Source organism: Agelaius tricolor, unplaced genomic scaffold (genome assembly GCF_023055355.1).
Source record: "Agelaius tricolor isolate 1412-34295 unplaced genomic scaffold, bAgeTri1.0.p SCAF_13, whole genome shotgun sequence".
Lineage (NCBI taxonomy): Eukaryota > Metazoa > Chordata > Aves > Passeriformes > Icteridae > Agelaius > Agelaius tricolor.
Window position 1 is genome coordinate 5,336,218 of NW_027269273.1, and position 21,317 is coordinate 5,357,534.

The following is a 21,317-nucleotide window of genomic DNA, read 5'->3' on the forward strand; positions in this document are numbered from 1 at the left end:
GATGATCAACCAGCTCTTTTGGGTCCCTTTTTCTTTTTATCAACCAGCTCTTTTGGGTCCCTTTTTCTTTTTATCAACCAGCTCTTTTGGGTCCCTTTTTCTTTTTATCAACCAGCTCTTTTGGGTCCCTTTTTCTTTTTATCAACCAGCTCTTTTGGGCCCCTTTTTCTTTTTATCAACCAGCTCTTTTGGGCCCCTTTTTCTTTTTATCAACCAGCTCTTTTGGGCCCCTTTTTCTTTTTATCAATCCGCTCTTTTGGGCCCCTTTTTGTCAACCAGCTCTTTTGGGTCCCTTTCCTCTCCAAGCCCCTGGGGTTCTCCAGGCATACCCCTGAAGATGATGCCTGTTCTCCTCAAGTCCAGGGCTGTGGTGCAGCATTGTCCCTCAGCTCCTTCCTTTGAAGGCTCTGAGCTCCATGGTCAGTGCAGCCAGAAATGCCCAGACCTTCACACCCCTGACCAGTTCTTGCCTCTGTGTAAGGATGAGCTCCACTCCCAGGGGCAGAGGAGGGAGATGAGATGCATGAGATGAGATCCAGCATCCCAGGGTGTTCCAAGCCCCATCCAACCTGTCCATGGCCACTTCCAGGGATGCAGGGGCATCCCCAGCTTCTCTGGGCAATGGCCCCTGGAGCCCTGCAGGCTCTCCTGCGTGCCCAGCTGGGTGGGTGGGTGCAGGTGCTTTGCTGGTGTTTATTTGGACGTGCAGCCGTGTGTGCGAGCTCCAGGGTGGCAGCAGAAATAGCACAGCTCCTGGCAGAGCCCGGGATATGTGAGAACCTCCCTCTCTGGCTGCATGCGTGCAATATTGCTCTTGGCTCCTTCAGCCTGGCTGTGGTGTCCGAGTCGAGGCTGTGTGTGTAGCTTTAGGAAAAGAAAAGCTTTCTTTCTGTCTGATATTCTCCCCTCCTTGCGTGTTTGCAGTCTCTCCAGAAGGGCCGTGCTTCTCCCTCCTTCTCCTCTGCTTATTTATATCCGCCGTGACGTTGCAGGAGTGTTTGCTTTGGAAGAAATCTCTCCGTCTGTCTGAGCCAAACTGAAAGCAAAGCCGCAGGAGAAAGCATTCCGAGCTGCAGGAGAAAGCAAAGCATTCCTTTCTTCTCCTGCTGGGGAGAAGGGAGGCCTGGGGACTCGGAGGAAATGATCACCTGGCAAGGACAGGAAGCCTGGCAAGGTAAACGCCTTTTTCTGTTTGACTAATGCACCGACATCCACCCCCAAAAGCCGTGAACTTCTCATTCCGGGAGGTGGAGGCGTGAAACTCTGGGGTGGTTTTTAGAGAGGAGCTGTGAAATGAGTTGCCGAAAGCCTCCAGGCTCAGGACAATGGCTCTTTAATAATCCAGCGAGATTTGTCTCATCAGCACAGCATCACAGCTCAGGGATTGCTGTGCCCCTCATCGGGTGATGCACAGGGGCTTTTCCTTCTCCCCCCTGCTCCCCAAATACTGTGATTGCACCGTGGAAGTGATTTTCTTACAGTAAAGCTGAATTTTGCCTCATCTGTACCTTTCTAAGCCCTTCAGAACCCTGGCTCTGAAACTTCCCAAGCCTTTCTATCTTTATTGTGCTGGGTCTGAATTTAAAATAAGAAATTTAGGTGCTAGTTTTATAAAGGTATAAACTGAATTGTCTGTATTGTGTTTATAGGGTAGTTTGCAAAATTAGAGCATTTACTTTTGTTTAAGGCCAGGTTTTCTGACATCTGAAGCTGCATTTGCTACTTTTTGCTGCTGGTGAGCTGTAGAAGACACAGAAAGTAACACTGGAAGGTTTTGAAGTGCTCAATATGAAGCTGAGCATGTTTGAGCCCTGGTTTTTTGCAGAAGTGCCAATCCCTCAGCAAATATAACAGTCCAGCATAAATAAACAGCCAAGAGAGCGAGTCTGCCTCTCTAGAAAGTTGAAGTATTTACCTTTACTGTTTTACTCCCTGTCAGATATTTTTAACTCCTAACCAAACTACATTTTTGTCACCTGTAATTGCAGGGGTAAAACCTCTGACAGTGATTTTTAGGAAACACAACAGGCAGTGGAAGTTCTTTGGAAATGTTCTGGATTGGAGCTCTTTGGTGTGGATGGAGGAGAAATGGGGCTGTTCTTGCTCTAGGAAATCGTGGGTGCAGCACAACAGTACCCAAGGGAGGTCAGCCTTTAGGAGTAGCTACAGGTCCTTAAAAAAATACCAGGGGTTTCTTTGACTGAGGGCATGGCAGGGATGGTGGTGTCCCCAGTTTGAGATACACACCCACCTACCCCACATAACTCCTGTGAAATCAGCTCTGTGATACCTTGGGAATCCATTGGCAATAACCAGGAGGCAGCAGGGCATCACTGAATCATGGAATGGTTTGGGTTGGAGGGGACCTTAAATCCCATCCCATTCCACCCCTGCCATGGCAGGGACACCTTCCCCTGTCCCAGGCTGCTCCAGCCTGGCCTTGGGCACTGCCAGGGATCCAGGGGCAGCCCCAGCTGCTCTGGGCACCCTGTGCCAGGGCCTGCCCACCCTGCCAGGGAACAATTCCTCATTCCCAATGTCCCATCCAGCCCTGCCCTCTGGCACTGCTGGGAGCCATCCCCTGTGTCCTGTCTCTTCATCCCCAGTCCCTCTCCAGCTTTCCTGGAGCCCCTTTAGGCCCTGGCAGGGGCTCTGAGCTCTCCCTGGAGCCTTCTCCTCCCCAGCTCTCCCAGCCTGGCTCCAGAGGGGCTCCAGCCCTTGGAGCATCTCCATGGCCTCCTCTGGACTCACTCCAGCAGCTCCAGACCCTTCTCCTGTCAGTGTCCAGCAGAGTGAAGCCCCTTGAGTCTGCTCCTGGAGAGGGGTTTTTGGTGTTCTGGGGTTTGAAAACAGGAACATAATCTGTGTGTTGTGACTGGTGTCAAGAACAGAAATGCAAGTGCCAGCACAGTAAATGCCAGCCAAAATAGGCATGATGAATGCCAGGGGAAAGGTATTTGGCCATGCCTTGATTTAGCTGCTCTGTGTGTGCTGCAGCATAATATGTTTATTTAAGTTTAGTTTAATTAGTGTGTGATTATGGGGATTTTTGAAGGAGTTTTGAATGAGTTAGAGATGGGACTTTCGAGTTGGCTTTGATGATGTGGTTTATTTTTTTATCTTTTTTTTATAGGTAGGAAGGATGAGTTTGCTTCATATTGTTACAGTATGGTGTAGAAGGTCACAAGACTTTTAGTTACAAGATTTTTTAGGAGTTATTTACTAATGAAACACTGTTAATAAGGATATTTATGTTTTTGACTTAATTTTAAAATATTTTGTCTTATGGGTTTATGATATAGTATAAGTTTTTTTAGTTAATTATGTTATAACACACAAACTTGCAGTACTATATTTTAATCTCTTTATTTACTTTTGTAACTACTGTATTTTTTTATATTTTAAATTCTAAAACTCTTTTTCTAAACTTAATTTTACATGCTTCTCCTTTAAACTATAAATCTACATTTTTACTTCTAGTACTTAAGTTCAAAAGCCTTTCCCAAGATCTCAAATCAAATCCTATATTTAATTCTAAACAATTCTTTAGCTTACAAACCCAAAGTTCTAAAAGTTCCTTACATTTCAAATTCCAACACATGATGAAGCCCAGACAGAGCAGGGTGCCCAGAGCAGCTGTGGCTGCCCCTGGATCCCTGAAGTGCCCAAGGCCAGGCTGGACTTTGGGGCTTGGAGCAGCCTGGGAGGGTGGAAAGTGTCCCTGCCATGGCAGGGGTGGAATGGGATGAACTTTAGCTCCCTTCCAACCCAAACCATTCCATGATTTTATGCTTTTTGTGGTCAAAGCTGCTGAGACTTGGCTTTGGTGGGAGCAGGATGAAGTTCCTTCAGTTCCCTTTTCAAGTTCCTGTTTGGAATTGTAGTGAGAGACACATAATTCAAGTGTTTGTAGGAAAGTGTCCCTGTAAGAAATACGAGTTGGGATTTCATTGAATGCTGATTTTTTTAGGACATATATCCCAGAAAGCAGAATTTTAATGGTCCTGGTAGGAGGACCAGGCTGTTATTTTTCATGCTTACACAGAACTTGAACATTTTTTAAGAATAAATTGGACTGAAGGTCAAAGTTATAAAAATAAGGTCTAGCAGGCCAAATTTTTATTGCATTTTGATCATTGGTGGAGATAAAAGTACAGTTAGATTTTATCTGAGTGACACCAAAACAGCCTTTGCTTGTGGTGGCATTGCTGCCTATTCCCTTTTTTGTAGGATGAGATAAGGGGACATATAAACACACTTCCCCTGAAAACCTTTTAAGCCTTTGAGATTAATGCCTCTGGCTTCCTGAGCATAATCTGTTCTTTGCAGCTCTTAATTAAGGTCATCCTGAGAACCCAGGTGAACTTGTGGCCGGGGGAGTCACAAGCAGGAGGATGAGAGCTGGAATGATGGGATTGCACAGCTCAGCCATGTTTGGAGCCCTGAAATGGGATCCTGGGAATACAACACCCTGCAGCCCTCACAACCAGCTCCTTATCGCTCCTGATGACTTGTTCCCTTTGCCCTTGGGGCAGAGGAAGTGTGTGTGTGAGTATTGATCCACATCATGCTTATTAATGACAAAGGTATTGGATAGGTGGACATGTCAGGGCTGTTTAACCTTTGGATATTGACTGCCAGCTCCCTAGGGAGAAGGGACCTGGAGGCTGGGATGAATTGGTGATGGGTGTTTGATCTTCACTCTCTTGGAGTAGTGTCCCAGTGCTGGGTCTGCTGCCTGGCAGGAGCAGGAGGTGTAATCAGGTGTCTGAGATAACAAACATCTTGCTGAAGAGCCCCAGGAGTGGATTTCTGACTGCTTGGTGTGGCTGTGGCGTGCAAGCAAACACTCAGGATGTGGAGACAGGGTTGATTTATCTTTAACAGGAAAAAGCCCCCTCCACACCCACGAGCCCTGCTGTTGAACTTTAGCACCAAGCATCATCCTGTATTAACTCCTGCTTTGTTTTTAGGGTTGTGGCTGGGTTTATTTTTTTATTATTATTTTTTGGTTGCTTTGGGTTTGTTGTTTTGAAATGTTTATTTTGCTTGATGGTGTCTAAGGCCTTAACAAAGCCAGAGCATCTGATAGTTCCAAACTGCTGCTATAGAAACCAGTAGCCTTGTCCCAAGGTGTGGGGCAAACAGCAAACTCTTTAGATGGAAAAATCAGTAAAACACCAGTCTATGTCCCATTAGACTGTTTGGTGAGGAAACTCTCTGTAACAGAGGCCTTTGGGTTGAAATTTTGGGTTTGGAAGAGACAGAAGCAAATTGGAATTTTGAGGCGGTGGCTTTTTTAACCAGAGGTTTTTAACACACCTGGGTGGTGAGATTTCTGGGAGGGCAGAATAAGTGGATCAGGGAATAGGAGTGGCACTTCCCAAGCTGGAAGTGCTGGATGTGGGATGCAGTCACGTGGGAATGATGCCCACATAAAAATGTCCTTATTGTTGAGTGGGGGGTTTGAAAAGGGTATCTCCTTTCTATTTTTCTCTTTTTATGGAAAGCTTCACTCTTCCAGGCTCAAAAGGGACCTCAGTAGTATTAAATTCTTGCTTTGACCTGGGTTTGTGATTGCACATACCCTGGATGGAATTGCCATTCCAGAGTGTTTTCCCTGGAGAGGTGCTGGGTGTTCAGCTCTGCATTGCCACCCCTGGGACAGTCCATGTGCTTCTCCAAGGATCTAAAGGTCAGCCACAGCCTTGAACCAAAAAGAACAGAAGGCTGGGCATCTGGGCAGCACCCCTGATGAGCAGAGTGAGGGTTTTATCCATTTAGATTAGATGAGAGCTCCAGGAGCTGCTTGGATGATGGGTGGCATGGAGTGAAGACACCTCACTGGGAGTTCCCGTATCCTGGTGGTCCTCAGGGGTTTGGGATCCCACTGCTGCTCCTGCCATCCCTTTCAGAGTGACACAGGGAAGGTGTGTGATCCCTCAGAGCTGTGCCAGTGTGTCCAGGGCTTTGTAGGGTTTGAGTGGACTGGGAGTGCCCAGCTCAGCCAGGCAGAGCATCCCGGGTTGCAAAACTGCTGCTGTGAGGGCAAAGGACAACCACGTGTCCAAACACAGCAGCACGAGGTGTTTCTTCACTCCCTGCTGAACCGGGAGCAGGAGGAGTTTCCAGCTGATTTTCCAGACGATTCTGGTTTGCTGCCAGGGTTTAAAATACACCTTCCCTCTTGCATACGTGCTGGAGCACATGATGCTGAAATTGGAGGAATTCTGCTCAGGGAACTCAGTTCAACTTGCAGGCAAGGCTGAGCTTTTTTTAGGGAGAGAGGGAGCAGGGTGGTTTCCTGCGGACGTTGCTCTGTGAGTCACACGTTACATGACACAGCATTCCTCCCGGGAAACTTCATTGCTGGAACTGATGAGCACATCAGCGCTCTGGAATCTCCCTTTGTCTTAGCAAACACACCTAAGCACTTCACCTGCTGCTTCTGGAAGTTGTTCTGATAGTACTTCTGAGATTTTAAACTCAGCTGTTTCAGAGTTTTTAGTTTCTCTCAGAACCCCATTAATATCAATATTTTTAGTTTCAAAAGTAGCTGTCCATTAAGAGCCTTCTACATAAGAAGTTGTAATGGCTTTTAATGCTGTAACACAGATGAAATAATAATTATTATTTAATTACACGTGTAATAATGAAGTTTCACATTACTTCTCTAAGTGTTTTAATGCAAACACTTTTAAGGTCAGAGTAGCTTTATAATTCTCCTGTAGCACATTTTTTTTGAAGTGTCAGTGACCAGGACAAGTTACTTGAATGGACAGACAAAAAAAATGCTTTGAAGATTTTTTTTGGTATATGTGAGGTGGATGTATAGATTTACATTGCTGATGTGAAGCCCTGTGAACACATCACACAGGCACAGTGCTGGGCTGGCCCTGCTGCTCAGGGACCTCCAGGGCTGGGTCCAGTTCTGGGTCCCCAAACATGGAGGGGCTGGAGCCCCAGGAGGGGCTGAGGGAGCTGGGCAGGGGCTGAGCCTGGAGCAAAGGAGGCTCAGGGGGCCCTTGTGGCTCTGCACAACTCCCTGCCAGGAGGGGACAGCCAGGGGGGGCCGGGCTGTGCTGCCAGGGAACAGGGACAGGACAAGGGCAAAGGGCCTCAAGCTGGGCCAGGGGAGGCTCAGCTTGGACAGCAGCAGCAATTTCTGCATGCAAAGGGTGCTCAGGCCTTGGCAGGGGCTGCCCAGGGAGCTTTGCAGTGCCCAGCCCTGCAGGTGTCCCAGCAAGGGCTGGAGGTGGCACTCAGGGCTCTGGGCTGGGGACAAGGTGGGCACTGGGCACAGCTGGCACTCCATGGGCTGGCAGGGATTTTCCAGCCTCAGGGACCCTGGGGTTCTGAGCAGTTTTTTCTCACTTGCCCTAGACTTTTGTTGCCACCCTCAACACCTGCTAATACACATTTTCTGATGGATAAGGTAGAAGGGGGCTCAACATAATCTGACTGTTTTTGGTGTTTAGGCAGATTTAAGCTGTCAGGGCAAGGAAAGCCTTTTCCCAGGCCTTTGGAAGGACATTCCAAATGCACGTGGTGCTTGAATGATCAACACACATCAGCACTGGAGCTCTGGCGTAGCTGCCCTTTCTCCTCAGTGCCAGCAGTCAGCCTCAAATCTGTTTTTTGTCACATTGCTCCTGTTTTGGTGGGAAAAAAACCAACATCTCTGTGGCCATCTCTGTTCTTCAGGCGTTTTTGGGGCGATTGTCACTCTCCTGTTGAAACAGGATGGGGAAAGGTAGAGGTGAAACAGCAACAGCCACTGAACTGAGGGCAGTAGTCCCAGATATCCAGTCCTATAGAAAGAAAATTATGTCATCAGCTCAGGCTGTCCTCTCTCTCAGCCCTTAGGCTAAATATGTCCTGGCTGCACTGTGTAGGGGAAAAAAACACCCTGCTTTGCACATCCAGTGGAAGAGTTGATTGTGTTTCTTTTTATTTGTTTAGGGCTTTGCAGGGTGTTATGTTGTATCTGTCTGGACAGATGCAGTATTTAAATGCACCACGGTTGAGAAGGTGTTCTCAAAGCTCACTTTTAATTACCTGTAATACTCGTCCAACTGTCTTCTGTTCTCCCTTCTGGCCCCACCTTACTCCTGGGAACACAGGGCTGCCTTTGTTATGTGCCTTGAGGTCACTGGACTCACACAGGCCTGGATCATGGGGGAAAGAAATATCACCAAGATAAGATCTGCTGGAGGAGCACAAGAGCATTTCTGTCAAATATGAACACATTTATTGTCTGGAGGGAGTTACTGAGTTGGCCTCTGGCCTCACCAGGTGACTTGTGCTGTCCTGAGAGGTGTGTGAGGGCCCAGAGTAGACACGAGTGTCCTCAGCATAACGAGGAGTCCTTCTTGGCCTGTGGCATCTTCTAATTAAGCTGTGGATTCCTCATATATATTCTCAATGGGAGGGATTTACAGGATTGGTACTGACTGAATTATGTCTAAGGAATCTTTAGGTGATGAGCAATTACTGTTTTCACTCCAGAATCCCTCCTGGAAAGGGGGGCCAGGTTGGGCAGATGACATCTGTTGAGTGTTACAGAGCCCAGTCACTAAAAGACTGCTGGGAAACAAAAACAGAGCTCACTGGTGCCTCATTCCATGTCTCAGATTTTAAATAAAATGGGCTGAGTTGAACTTGACCGTAGGCCATTTTTAGGTGTCTAAACTTTGTGGAGGAGCTGATGGTGAGCACATTGTTCCACTGGATATTTGGCTGTCTCTGTGTGTTAGGAAAAGGCACTGCTGGGCCATGTTCAGGGGTGTGGATCTACTAACAAACCCCAAAGCAGCTACTCCTTTAAAATACTTGTTTGCTGTGTGATAGGATGACTGTGGAAGGATTTCTGTGTGCAGCTTCTGAAAATTCTTTTTCCACCCTGTGGCTCTGCAGATTCCTCGGTATTCCTGGCAACAGGCTCCCTCTCTCGGGATGGAGCTCAGAAATGCTGCTATTTGTTACTGCTAGTGCCTATTTTTAAGTTTCCACATTATTTCATCCGTGGCGTGGAAGCAGGCTGCTTCCTACGCCTCTGACTTCACTCCTGGACAGTGTCTCTGTTGGATCCAGCAGGCTCGGGAGAGTCCGTGCTCTGCTGGAAAACACTGCCAGCACTGCTGCTCATCCCATCAGTGTTCCCAACATGACTCAGCCTGCTTTGTGTTGTGGTTTTGTACCGAATTACAGCAACTCCCCGCTGTCCCGAGGCGGCGGCCACAGGCATCCTCTGCTCCCTCTCACCTGGGATGCTGTCACCAGCCTTTCCCGCTGGATCCACGGGCAGGAGATCCTGTGTGCTTCCAGCCCTTGCTGTGGCCTTTGGGATACAGGCTGGATGCCAGCCCTCGAGGGGAAGGGTGGTGATCTGCCTGGCCAGGGACTCTGCTGCTGGTGGAGCCAAAAATTCATGGAAAGCTTGGGGAATTGGTTGTTGCTTTGTGTTAGTGTGGTGGAACACGACTTTTCTTTTTGGTGGAGGGTTTTTGGGTTTTTTTTTTTTTTTTTTTTCATTTCTAGGGTAGGATTTAACATCTGGTACCGATATATACTGGAAAAAGGAATGCTTCCTCCCTGCTTTAAAGTGACACTTTATGAAAGCGTTCCGTGCGCACAGTAGGAATCACCAGCCCGAACATGGGTGATGTCCCCATTTCCCCGTGTTTCAGGCGCTCTTTGCCGGTAGGGCAGCACTGCCGGGATCTGTTGCACCACCCCCGGCCGGGCTGGCACTCCCGGCCTCCTCCTCCTCTTCCTCCTCCTCCTCCTCCTGCTCTCGCCGCTGCTCTGGCCGTTGTTCCTCCTGTGGCGGGCGCTCCGTCCCCTCCTCTCCCGGTGCTGACGCACTGGCGCGCCCGCGGGAGGAGCGGCGGCAGCGCTGCCGCTCCATCCCCTCTGGATCTCCGCTCACCTCTCCGCCTTTCCCTCCGCAGGAGCTTCCCGCGGGGCTGGCGAGCAGCTGGCATAGCAGCACTGAGGAAGCCCAGCCCGGGGGAAGTTGAAAGGCGAACTTTGAAGGCGAAGGAAGTCGGGGCTCCGCGCTCCGGGAGTGGCCGCGCCGCCGCCGTGTCCCCGTCCTGCTGCCGGGAGCGGCTGCGGCTGGAAGGGGAAAAGCCGCGTTTTCTGCTGCTCTCTGCCGCCTCATTTCCAGCAGTGAGTAGCTCTTTCCTCTCCGCATGGTCCCGTTTGAGTGTAAAGGGGGTGTTTGGCTGTGCTGGACGGCCGGAGGCTGCGTTTGGGGAGGCACAGAGGGGCTTAGATACAGCCAGGTGTACAGCACAGCTATGGGGAGTTGGTTGTCTTTTTGCTTGGGTGACTTTTTTGAAAGTGGCGCTTAAACTTGTGGTTACTTTGTTGTTCGCTGCTTGGTTTTAGTCTTAGTTTTTAGTTTAGCTTGAGGTCTTTTTTACTAGAAACCAGCCAGCCTGTGGGATAGCAGTGACCTGCCCGTGGCTGGTCCCCCAGGTTGTGACAGGGTTGTGTTTCCATCAGGCAGCTTCATCTCCTGCCGGGCCACGGAATCTCCCCCTGGTTTCTAGGTTTGGATGTTTGTTTGCAGCGCGCCTGTGGCAGAGAACCAGAGTTACACAGCGTGACAACGGCACAAACTAAAAGCCAGGGACAATCTGCTGTCCCCTTTGGCACCTCGGGCAGCTCTCCCCATGCCTGACCTCCCTCTTGACTGCTGCCAGATATCCCCAGGGTGGTTGTTTGCCGTGTTTCTAGGAAGGAGCAGGAGCAAGAAGGTGTTTTAGACTTTGTGTGGTGTTGTAGAGTGCCTGTGCCTGTGCCTGCTCCGTATGTGTCACGGTGTCACCGCTGCCCCGCAGCATGAACACAGCTGTGAGTGTACAGCAGCGTGGCCTTGGGCGTGAACAGCCCGTGAGTCACTGGGAGAACACAGAAACCCTCTCGGAGGGCACAGGGGAGCAGAACTTTATCCCTGGATCCGCTGCAGAGTCTTTCCAGGGGCTGTGATCCTATTTGTGTGTTTTGGGCATGGCCGCCTCTTCTGCTCATCCTAAACCTCTTTGAAACTCAATGCTTTAAGCTGGAAGCTTTTTAATAGATTTAGAGCGATGAGTCAAGGAGTTTGTTTTTTTTTACTTGACTTCTGGGGAAGAAACTGAACCAAACTGCCTGCAGTGGCTGATCTGTGTGTATTTTTGATACATATATTTGTGTATATGAACACACAAGTGTACACACAGAGAAGAGCTACTCCAGGCGTTGGTTTTTAGGCTTTGTATGTATAGATGGGCACGTGTATCTGTATAAAAAATGTGTTTTTATAGCAGGATGGTGTGAGCAAGCTGAGCAGAGCATTAATTTCTTCCTGCTCTGTCAAGTAATACCCTGCCTTATTCATTTGCCAGTTGATTTGGTTATGCAGACAAAGGCAGGAAAACAGACCATAACAAAACCACTCTTATCTAATCTGCTTAACAGCACTGTCAGGTAAATCATTAACCCACGGGCCTGGTGCCTGTAAAAGATGCTAAAGAGGTTTCCCTGAAATTCCCCTTTTCCAGAAGGTAAGAAATGAAATTAGTTGCAGATCTTGGTTTCACACGTGGGTGTTTGCTGCTGCCGTGGTTTCTGTGCCTGTTAACAAAGTGCTGTAGTCCAGTGGATTAATGATGGGAGAGGACCTGCTCACCCTGAGGTCTTTTTCCTAAGAGAGCAGCTCCAGCTAAGGCAGAGGGAAAACACAGCATTTACTTACTTGTAAACACTGTCATTCATTAATGAAATGTGATTTCACGTGGGTTTATGGCTGATGGAGTGTTTTGCTCAGCAGCTTCGTTTCCTGGCATCCTGTGATTCAAATCCCTTTGAGCTGGGAAGATTTGCTGTGGGTCTTGCTGTGCTTAATTCCACACCAGACTTCTGTTCTGGTTGACTTTTGTTTCTGTAGGCATGTAAGTGATGGGTTTCTCTGGAGCATTTAATACTCAGAGTCTGTACAGTCCTGTCTGCAGTTGCTTTACATTTTGATTGATCATCTTGGCAGTGAGTTTGTTTTGTGTGAGTAACTTAAAGCATGGAAAATCTGTAGCACATGGACAACAGCAGAAGTAGTTCCATTTGTGATCTTTGCAGCCGTGTCCTGAACAAAAGAAAAAGGGTTCAAGAAGGGCTTAAGCTGTTCTAGCTGCCCATGTCCAAGAGCATGACTCAAAACTTCCAGCTAAACTCCTCTAAGCTCCCTGAGTCGGTGTTGGAGTTGTGCCTTCCCCCCTTAGTTGGGTCTGTTTCAAGTGCCAAACTCTCAGCCTGGCTGCCTTCTGCCAAAGGTCTGCCTGGTCCTACCAGGGCATTATCAGGCATCTCCAGGGAGAACATGAATCCAATTGGAGGGCACAGCTCAGAAAGCTGGACCCCACTTTCAGTGCTAGCCCATGCCCCAAGTGCTGTGTGCCCAAATTGAGCACAGCTCAGCACCCTGCACAGCCTGTGCTCTGTGTGCCCACCTTTCCAGCTGCCTGGGAAAGCTCCAAACTGCTCCTGCTGCTCAGGAAAGTGCCCTTTTTGCTTGGTTAACTTTACAGCCTGGCTGCACATTAGCTTTTTAAAGCTGAGCTTTTTAAAGCTGCTCTCCCATGTGAGGAGAGAACTCAGGGGTTGCTGTGTGTCTGACACCTGGGGGAGGAGATACCCAAACCTGGAGGAGAAGGTGACTCCAGACCTTTCCCCAGGAGCTGGGAGCTTGTGGAAGGAGGTCTCTGTGCTGGGGACACCCCAGCAAGTGTTGCCAAGTGTTGTGTCAGGTGGTGATGCTGCCTTACAGAGGGCAGAGTGGTCCCTCCTCCCTGGGAGAGCCCAGTATAGGAGCAGATCCATGCTCTGGATCCTTGCTGGAGCCTTTCTCCTTTGAGTTTTTATGGACAAGAGGTGCTGATTGGGATCTCAGCCAGTTCAGGTGAGCCACAGTCCTCTGGGTAACCAGATTGCCACACTCTGTGTGCAGTCAGAGCTGTTGTGGCCACAAGGGACAAGCAGAAGGAGCACACCTTGGCAATGTCCCTTGTGCACTCTCCTCTGGCCTGAGGATGGTTTTTTGCCAGGAAAATTGCCCTGATGGAGCACTCTGTTGTCTCCAGCTGCTTTCTGCAGCTGTCTGCATGGCAGAGGAGGTGGGGGAAATGACTCTGGTTAAAAATAGAAAGGTGGATTAGGAAATGTGAGCTATGGTTTCAGCATCCAGCAGGGCTGCTCTCACAACTCGCTGCTGCCACCGAAAGGGGAAGGACTCGCTCGTGCTCCTTGTCTGCAGAAAAGCAGGAAAAGAGCAGATTTTCTTGCAGAAGACCAGCAAAAGAGCAGGTTTTCCACCCAGGCACAGGAGAGGAGGAGGGGGATGCCTCTGAGGAAAGCTTGTTGAGCTCTGCAGGTGGCACAGGTGACACAGTCCCAGGTTGCAGGGACTGGAATTCAGGTGAAGGTTCCCATTGGAAAGGTTGGGTTTAAGCTCATCTGGGTTAGTCTGCCCAAGTTAAGGACAAAGATTTTAGGAGATGTACTCTGCTCTTTGAATTGTTCTTATTCTGCTGTTTTATGAGGAGAGTTCTACTTGGGGGAAAAAAAAGCAAAACCAAAAAATTGTGAGGGTGTGATTTCACTGAATGTGAATGTGTAATATGACACTCTCAGAAGAGTCTTTATTTTGCAATAAGTGTGTGAAGTGTCAACAGACAAGCCAAGGGGAAATAACTCTGCTTTGGAAACTGTGGACCTTTAAAGTTGCTTTTAGGAAGTGTTTGCTGTACAGTGTTTTGTCACCAGCCTTCAGTGTTTATCACTGTTCCTTGTGGTTATCACTGGTCCTTCTGATATATTTTCTGTTGCCTTTCCTAAAACAACTGAATTCCTAAAATTCAGTTAGGAAAAGCATTATTTTCTTTGGGAAAAGTTTTTTTCCTGGTGCCTTTTTTTTTCCTTTGATTTTGAAGGTTCGAGTTTATTTTTATTTGCTTTTTAAAATATTTTTTAAAACTCTTTATCAGCTTTTAGAACAGTTTGAGTTCTCCTTGGTTCAGCTGCTGTTGTTGTAGCACTCCCAGCCACACACTGATAAACAGTGACCCAGCCTGTACAGTGTTGAGAAAGAAATATCCAGGGGCATTTCAGATATCCTAGATAGATCCTAAAACCCAGCATGGATCCTGTACCAAGCATTCCCTGCAAAGGATATGGTGAAGGGACTGCAGCAGTTATTTATCATAGCTAAAGAACGTTTATCTAATACTTAGTTCAGAAAACCTGTCATGTTTCCTGGGCAAATACTTTGGAGACAAACAGCATTTATTCTTTTTGAGAAGCTGTGAATACAAGGTGGAATTCAGTATCAGTTTCCCTTTACCTGGAATTGTTCTGTCTTTTAAAAGTGAATTTAAGAACTGAAGTTTCACTTTAACCTCTGAAAGAGAATCTTGAAGACAAGCAGGTATTTTTATTCAGTTAAGTTTCACAACACTTCAGCATGATTTCTCACAAATTACTGGGCTGCTTTTCATAACCAGGAGTAAGAATTCATTGGTCTCAGTGATAGATATAACACTGTTTTCTTGTAAATTTAAAATACCACTTCAGCAGTCAAGCAGGTTTTTCACCACTAAGAACATGGATGCTGTAATACTTGATTTATTTTTTAAAACAAGGAAGTTGAAGACATTTGACTCCAGTTTATTTGTATTGGAGAAGCTGATGCTTTGGGATTGTTGGGTATTAAGCATCAAGGGTGAGAAGGATTTAGTTAAAAAACCACCAGCAAGTGAGTTTTGGTGTAACTTTGATTTCAGTTTGATTTCAGTTTCATCTTCCCACCTTTCTGGGTTTTTTCCATATTATTTCAAACTCCTTTGGTGTTTTGCAATTTTCCCTTTTCATCTCAGCCACCTGCTTTGCTCTGGGGACATTGGTTTGGCTGTTCTAAACCAGTCACACCCCACCTAAATCCTGGCATTGTTCAGCCCTCTCAGAGTGTTTGGATGTTGTACTGAGGTTAAAGCAACAAAGAACAACCCCACAACAGCACAGGCTGGGGAGGGGCTGCTGGAGCAGCTCTGTGGGACAGACCTGGGGGACACCGAGCTGTCCCTGAGCCAGCAGAGTGTCCTGGGGACACTGAGCTGTCCCTGTGCCAGCAGAGTGTCCTGGGGACACTGAGCTGTCCCTGTGCCAGCAGAGTGTCCTGGGGACACCGAGCTGTCCCTGTGCCCTCAGAGTGTCCTGGGGACACCGAGCTGTCCCTGTGCCCTCAGAGTGTCCTGGGGACACTGAGCTGTCCCTGTGCCCTCAGAGTGTCCTGGGGACACCGAGCTGTCCCTGTGCCAGCAGAGTGTCCTGGGGACACCGAGCTGTTCCTGTGCCCTCAGAGTGTCCCGGCCCAAGGAGGCCAATGGAGCCTGGGGCAGCAGCAGAGCATTGGCAGCAGGGCAGGGAGGGATCCTGGCCCTGGGGCAGCCCTGGAGGCACCTCTGGAGTGCTGTGTCCAGCTCTGGATGCTGAGCACAGCAGGGCCAGGAGCTGCTGGAGCTGAGCAAGGGCCTGGAGGCTGTGGGTGCCCAGGCAAGGCTGAGGGAGCTGGGGCTGCTCAGCCTGGAGAGGAGCCCCAGCTGAGAGGGGCCCTCAGGCCTGGCTGGCCCTGGCTGCAGGGAGGGGCAGAGCAGGGCCCAGGCTCTGCTCCGGGGCCCAGCAATGGCCCCAGAGCCACGGGCAGGGCCTGAGCCCAGCAATTGCCCTGCACAGGAGGCACAACTTCTGCCCTGGGCACTGCCCAGCCCTGAGCACATTGCCCACACAGCCTGGGGGCTCTCCTCCCTGGGGCTGGGCCACAGCTGGCTGCACACAATGCTGTGCCCTGGCCTCTGGCATGGCCCTGCTGGAGCAGGGAGGGGACACCAGGTGCCCACTGAGCCCCTGCAGCCTCACACGCCCTGGCATCCTGTGATCTGCCCTGGGCAAATCTTGACAAACTTTATTTTTTCTTACTACAGTTGCACAGAGAGAGTGGGCAGATGTTTCAAGTGGTGAGGGGATCTCTAATTCTGGTGGAGTTATGAAAAGTGATATTGCAAAAGCCAAATGAGAAATGAAAGCAGCTTTCTGCTGTGTTTGCCTTCATGGGTCTCCTTGCAGCTTCTGGGAACAGAAGTGGGGCAACTGTTTGCTGGGAACAGGATTTAGAGGAGGGAAGAAATACTTCTGGGGAGCTGAGAGTGAATCCTCATAGCCCAGAACAGTTTGCCCCTGGTTTAATTTCTGAGCTACTATATTTACATCAGGAGCTCTCTCCCAAACCACATGGATTTTAAATGATAACAATATAACTGTTTAGCACAGGGACTGTTGCAAACATTTTTCTCTCTGTGTGGTGGCCTGGCTTTTATCAGATGTGATAGGAAAGGTGGGAAAAGAATTCATCTGGTAATTCTGGGTTACTTAAGCTAAGAGCACTGGGCTACTGATTTGGATTTATCTGGGGGAAAAGTGACCCAGGCTCAGACTTTTGTTAATGTTTAATGTTGTGTAACATTCTGCCCAGGCATAATTGAACCATCAGTGCAGGAGTGATTCTGTTGGAGGGGTTTATTGTGAGTGATTACAGAGCCTGCTGTGGCTTTCATTTCATTGCAGCCTGAGCTCATTGATGAACAGGGTCATCATTTATTTACAGTTCTTGGGATCCTTTCACACCGATTCTCCTTCTTTTGGGCGGGGAGGAGGATGAGGAGACACCACAAAGTTATCTAAAACACTTTGCCCTTTCTTTCTGGTGGTGGTTTGGCATTTCCCTGGTTCAAGCAGCCTCTCCACTTTCTCCTGATCCTGGTGATTTTTCATCTGGATTGTGCCACTGGGCTGGAAAGGGTCTGACCTGGGGTTGGGAGGAGCCTCACAGGATGGAGGGAAGGAGAGAAGGAAGAACAGACTCTACCAAGGTGGAAAGGAAAATAAGGAAGAAAAAAACCAAAGAGCACAAACAGTCCTGCTGGTTCTTGCCTAGGTCTCACTCTGAAATGAATGCTCCTGCATTTTCTCAGTGATTTTCCTGATTTTGTGAGATTCCTGCATAATACAGTTTGCCTCCATGCTCTGCCATGCAGAGCTTTGAAGCAGAGAGGGAGTCCTGCCTAAAAAATACCTTTGAAAACAGGTGAGCATAGCTGCAAAGAGCAGCTGTGACTGTCCCTGCATCCCTGGAAGTGTCCCAGGCCAGGCTGGAGCAGCCTGGGACAGTGGAAAGTGTCCCTACCATGGCAGGGGGTGGAACTGCATGGGCTTTAAGGTCCCTCCCAACCCATACTCTTCTGGGATTCTGTGAATTTACACTCAGAAATAATTTTGGGCTGAAGATTACTTTCAGTTCTGTTGAACCTCAGAGGAGGAGGTATCCATAAGCTGAGTGTTAGGGCAGACTTGGCAATTTCTGGATCTTCAGTGGGGACCTGTTGAGCTTTGTACTCCTATAAGGTAGGAAAGAGAAATGTGAAGTCCCTGAAGGACCTGAGCACTACTGGCTTGGAGCTTTGCATGTCCTGTCCTAGAGAATTCACTTACACAGCTGAGCACATCCTGAGCTCATCCATCTGCCTGCAAGATCACCTCAAGTCCACTCTGTAAATACAGAGTAGTAAAAAGGTAGTCCAAAAATACTTGGGGTCACATTTTCACAGTGGAAAGTGGTTTTCAACTGCCTCCAGGGTTGGCATGACTGAACTTGGAGGTTGTTGTCTGCCACCAGCTGTCTGAAAGCTGCTGTGCCTTTTCAATCAAATTGTACAAACACAAAAAAGGCAAGATGTTGTGTGTTGGAAGCAGCAGTGTTATTTATCAGTCAGCTGCCTGAAATAAAAAATCTCAAGAAAAAGGAGATGGCAGTGATTGTGGGAGCAAGTTTTCCATAAAGTAGCTGTTACTCCTCCCTAGAGAAATTTGCCACAGCAACACTTGTAACTGCAAACACTTGAAATTGTAAAGATGTTGTGTTTGTGTGGCAAAGCTCTGGAAAACATACAGCAGTGAGTTTTAGCAGTGCTGTTCATAACTGCTGTCATGGCCCCAGGCAGGGAAATCAGACAGAAAGGAGCATTTTGGTCATTCTGGCTGAATTCCCTGTGGGTGGGCAGGCCCAGAGCAGCTGGGGCTGCCCCTGGATCCCTGGAAGTGTCCAAGGCCAGGCTGGACATTTGGAGCATCCTGGGACAGTGGAAGATGTCCCTGCCCATGGCAGGATGGCTTTTATCAATTTTTATCAATTCCAGACCATTCTGGGATCCTGTGCTGTTCCATCCCATTCCAAGGGCTGGGTTTGGTAGAGGCCCACACCAAAATCATCTGATGTTTGTCTTTAGGCTTGATTCTGCCTTTCACCCATCTGGCCTGACTAAATAATCCATGAACTAAAGTGGTTTCTGCTATTTTTAGGCAGTGCAGATCACAAAGGAGAACATAGATGCAACATTTCTTCATATCCAGCTCCCTTGCCTGCTGTCTGACCCCAAATTCTGTGCCCTGCCTTAGGGGACACAAGTCCCCTTGTCCTCAATGATTTATGCAGCATCTACAATAACAGGGCCTGTTGCTTTTGGACATGGATGCATTCATATTTTATGTCTCTGCCTGCCCTTCATGTTTTATTTACTGGAGAGTGTAAGGAAATTGGTTACTTGGCAAAAAGTGGCTTTTAGTGGGCTAAGGAGCTCCAGGTTTCCTGAATTTTGGGCTGGCGCTGTGTCTGCTCTGCTCCCCAGGGGCTGTTCCACTGCTTCTCAAGAGCTTTCTGAATATTGATCCTTCCTCCTTGCTCCTCCAGAAAGGAAGGAGAGCCTTCAGCCTTGCTGCTGGCAGCCTGTCTCCTGCAGATTGTGTTTGGGGAGGGCAAGAAATCCCAAAAGCAGCCAGGAGCGTGGTCTCCTTGTGCTGTCCAGGAGCTGCTGGCTTTTCTGGGCTGAGCTCAACTGTGTCCCCATTAAATCTGAATTTACATGGTGCCAAATGTGGCATGTCTTACATTTCAGACTGATCCAGACCAGAACAAGTTTGTCTTGTGTTAAAATAAATTCCAGACCCTGCATTGTTTCACTGCTGATGTGAAATCAAACCTAGAATTAGACTTTTGTCAGTGCTGTTGTGGTGCCACACAGGGTGAGCTGCATATTTCAGCAGGATCTCTGCCTCTGTACTTTTGTGCCCTCACCCACATGAAATATTTGTGGATTTAGGTTATTTTCAGACCCAGTGAAAAGCTTTTGCAATGCCCAAGGACAGATGATAATATATGTACTTTTAAAAGAGAACCTCGTGTATTTATATCCTGTGCTATATCTAGTAGCCCCACCCTTACCTCGAAAAACCACACAAACAAAACAGAAAGACCTGAACAACCCCCAAACTCCAACTTCTGTGACTGTTTAACATCTTCTGGTGTGTACTTTACTACTTTATCTTGTTTCTAGAACACCACTTGTATTTTTCCCACCAGTAGTCATTTCAACAGCTCTTGTGTGGCTTACAGGAAGATTTTTTTGTTTCCTTTTTAATAACCTGTTATTGAAATGTTGTATTTTATCAGGTTTAGGAGGTGTGGGAGATTGATCTAAAAGTTGCATGTCAGAGCACAGCTCGAGGACAGTCCTGTAGAGCAGGTCTGGTTGTGGGCTGGGTGCCCCTTATTTGTTTTGTACTCTTCAGATATTCTGGAGGCCCATATGCATTTCCCAGGCCTGGAGGGAATTCTGGGGAGTCACAGAGCCTGGCATGAGGTGTCTCCATGGGCTTTTCCTGCTCCCAAGGGCTCCTTGTGAGATCACACAGTCCCAGCATGGTTCTGCTTGGAAGGGACCTTAAAGATCCTCTCATCCCAAGCCCTGCCATGGGCAAGGACACCATGGGCTGCCCCCTGGGCCTCCCCACCCTCTCAGGGAGCAATCCCTCCCCAGCATCCAGTCTCAACCCCCAGATGAATTCCTGCAGTACCAGAACATCTTACCTCACCCCTCCTGCTCAGAGGAGCCCCTGTACATCCAAAACAGCAGCAGAATTGGCATTCCCTGGTTTTGTTTGCTTGCTCACAGGCAGCAGGGATAGTGGATCCTGAGGATTTACCTATGGAAGGGCTTATTCCCAGCAACCCTTGTGTGGCTGTGCTGCAGGGAGATGGAAAGGAGCATCACACTCTCCTGCATCTCCTTCTGATTTTTCTAGACCAACTATGCAACAAGAGCCTTCCTCTCCTTCCTGCACATGCATGTCTTGAAGAGACTTCTTTGATTTTTGGTGCAATTCTGAGCAGGTGTTGCTGGAAAGAAGGGACCCTCTGTTGAAAAATTCAGACTGCTGCTTCATTATCTACTTGGCCATTCCCCTTTTCTCTTCAGCCTCAGCAGCTTTTTCCAATACTCTTGCAATTTCCCATCCTTCCCCAGGAGTCACAGAGCCCTGGCTCCATGGCCATGGACCTCCTGATCCAGCTGGGAGAGCAGATAGGTCAGAGTGGGGCTATTTTCAGGCAGCACCTCATTGGCATCCCTGCCTTCCTCTCCTTAATACCTTGCTAATCTGAGCTTCACCCACCTGCAGATTGAGATCTTTCCTCTCCCTCCCTCCTCTCATCTCTTCACACTTAACAACAACAAATAATGAAAGATCCTTAAGCCAGATGCCTCTGGAGCTGCTTGGTCATGCAATACTTTGCCTCAGAAGGGATGGAGGTTGGTTTGTTTGGGTTCCTCTTTCTGGAAGAAGAGCAGAGCCACTGAGTTCCTGCAGTTCTGGCTGCTGTAAGATGCAGGGCTGGGCCTTGTTGCATTTAACTGTTTGTGTGACAGCAGCTGTGAAAGCCAGGCTTGGTTCTGCAGTGATCCTCCGGAAGCCACGGGCGTCCTTTTGTTAATTAAATAGTTAATTCCTGTGTCCACCTCCCAGGATGGAATGCTGGCTTTTATTAATTGTTTTTCCAAGGGTGGATGTGGCTTTTGAGTGCCTGAACCAACTGAGATTATCCAAGCAATGGGCTGTGTTTGCTGGGAGCAGTGTGTGGAGGGTGCCCTGCAGGGCTGCTCTAATGCACAGCCTTGTGAGAGTGTAAGAAACACAGCTCACTATTGAAAAGTTTTATAAAAGTTAAGGGATGAAAGAGATAAATCCAAGTACTGGGATGCTGGGCTATTTGCACACAGTGAACTTAAACCATTTTCTCTATAAAACCATTCTCAAACCATATGTTCTTTATATGCTGTTACATTGTAGGGGGTACATGTATATTCATAAGGGTTTATACATATTCAAACATT

The 21,317-nt window shown here is 48.3% G+C and overlaps 1 protein-coding gene across 12 annotated transcripts in view; it reads left to right on the forward strand.

Moving 5' to 3' along the window:
- The window catches only part of SGMS1 (sphingomyelin synthase 1), a 97,086-nt gene that overhangs the window by 49,484 nt on the left and 26,285 nt on the right, over positions 1-21,317 (forward strand). For 6 of the 12 annotated variants that reach the window (XR_011681028.1, XM_071438562.1, XM_071438565.1 and 3 more), the window contains 2 exons: positions 925-1,174; positions 9,954-10,173. The exons of 2 other annotated variants lie outside the window; for them this stretch is intronic. The gene's annotated coding sequence lies outside the window, so the exon portion shown is untranslated. The remainder of the gene's footprint in view (positions 1-924; positions 1,175-9,953; positions 10,174-21,317) is intronic. 4 more of the 12 variants (XM_071438567.1, XM_071438569.1, XM_071438570.1 and 1 more) reach the window with 2 other exon arrangements.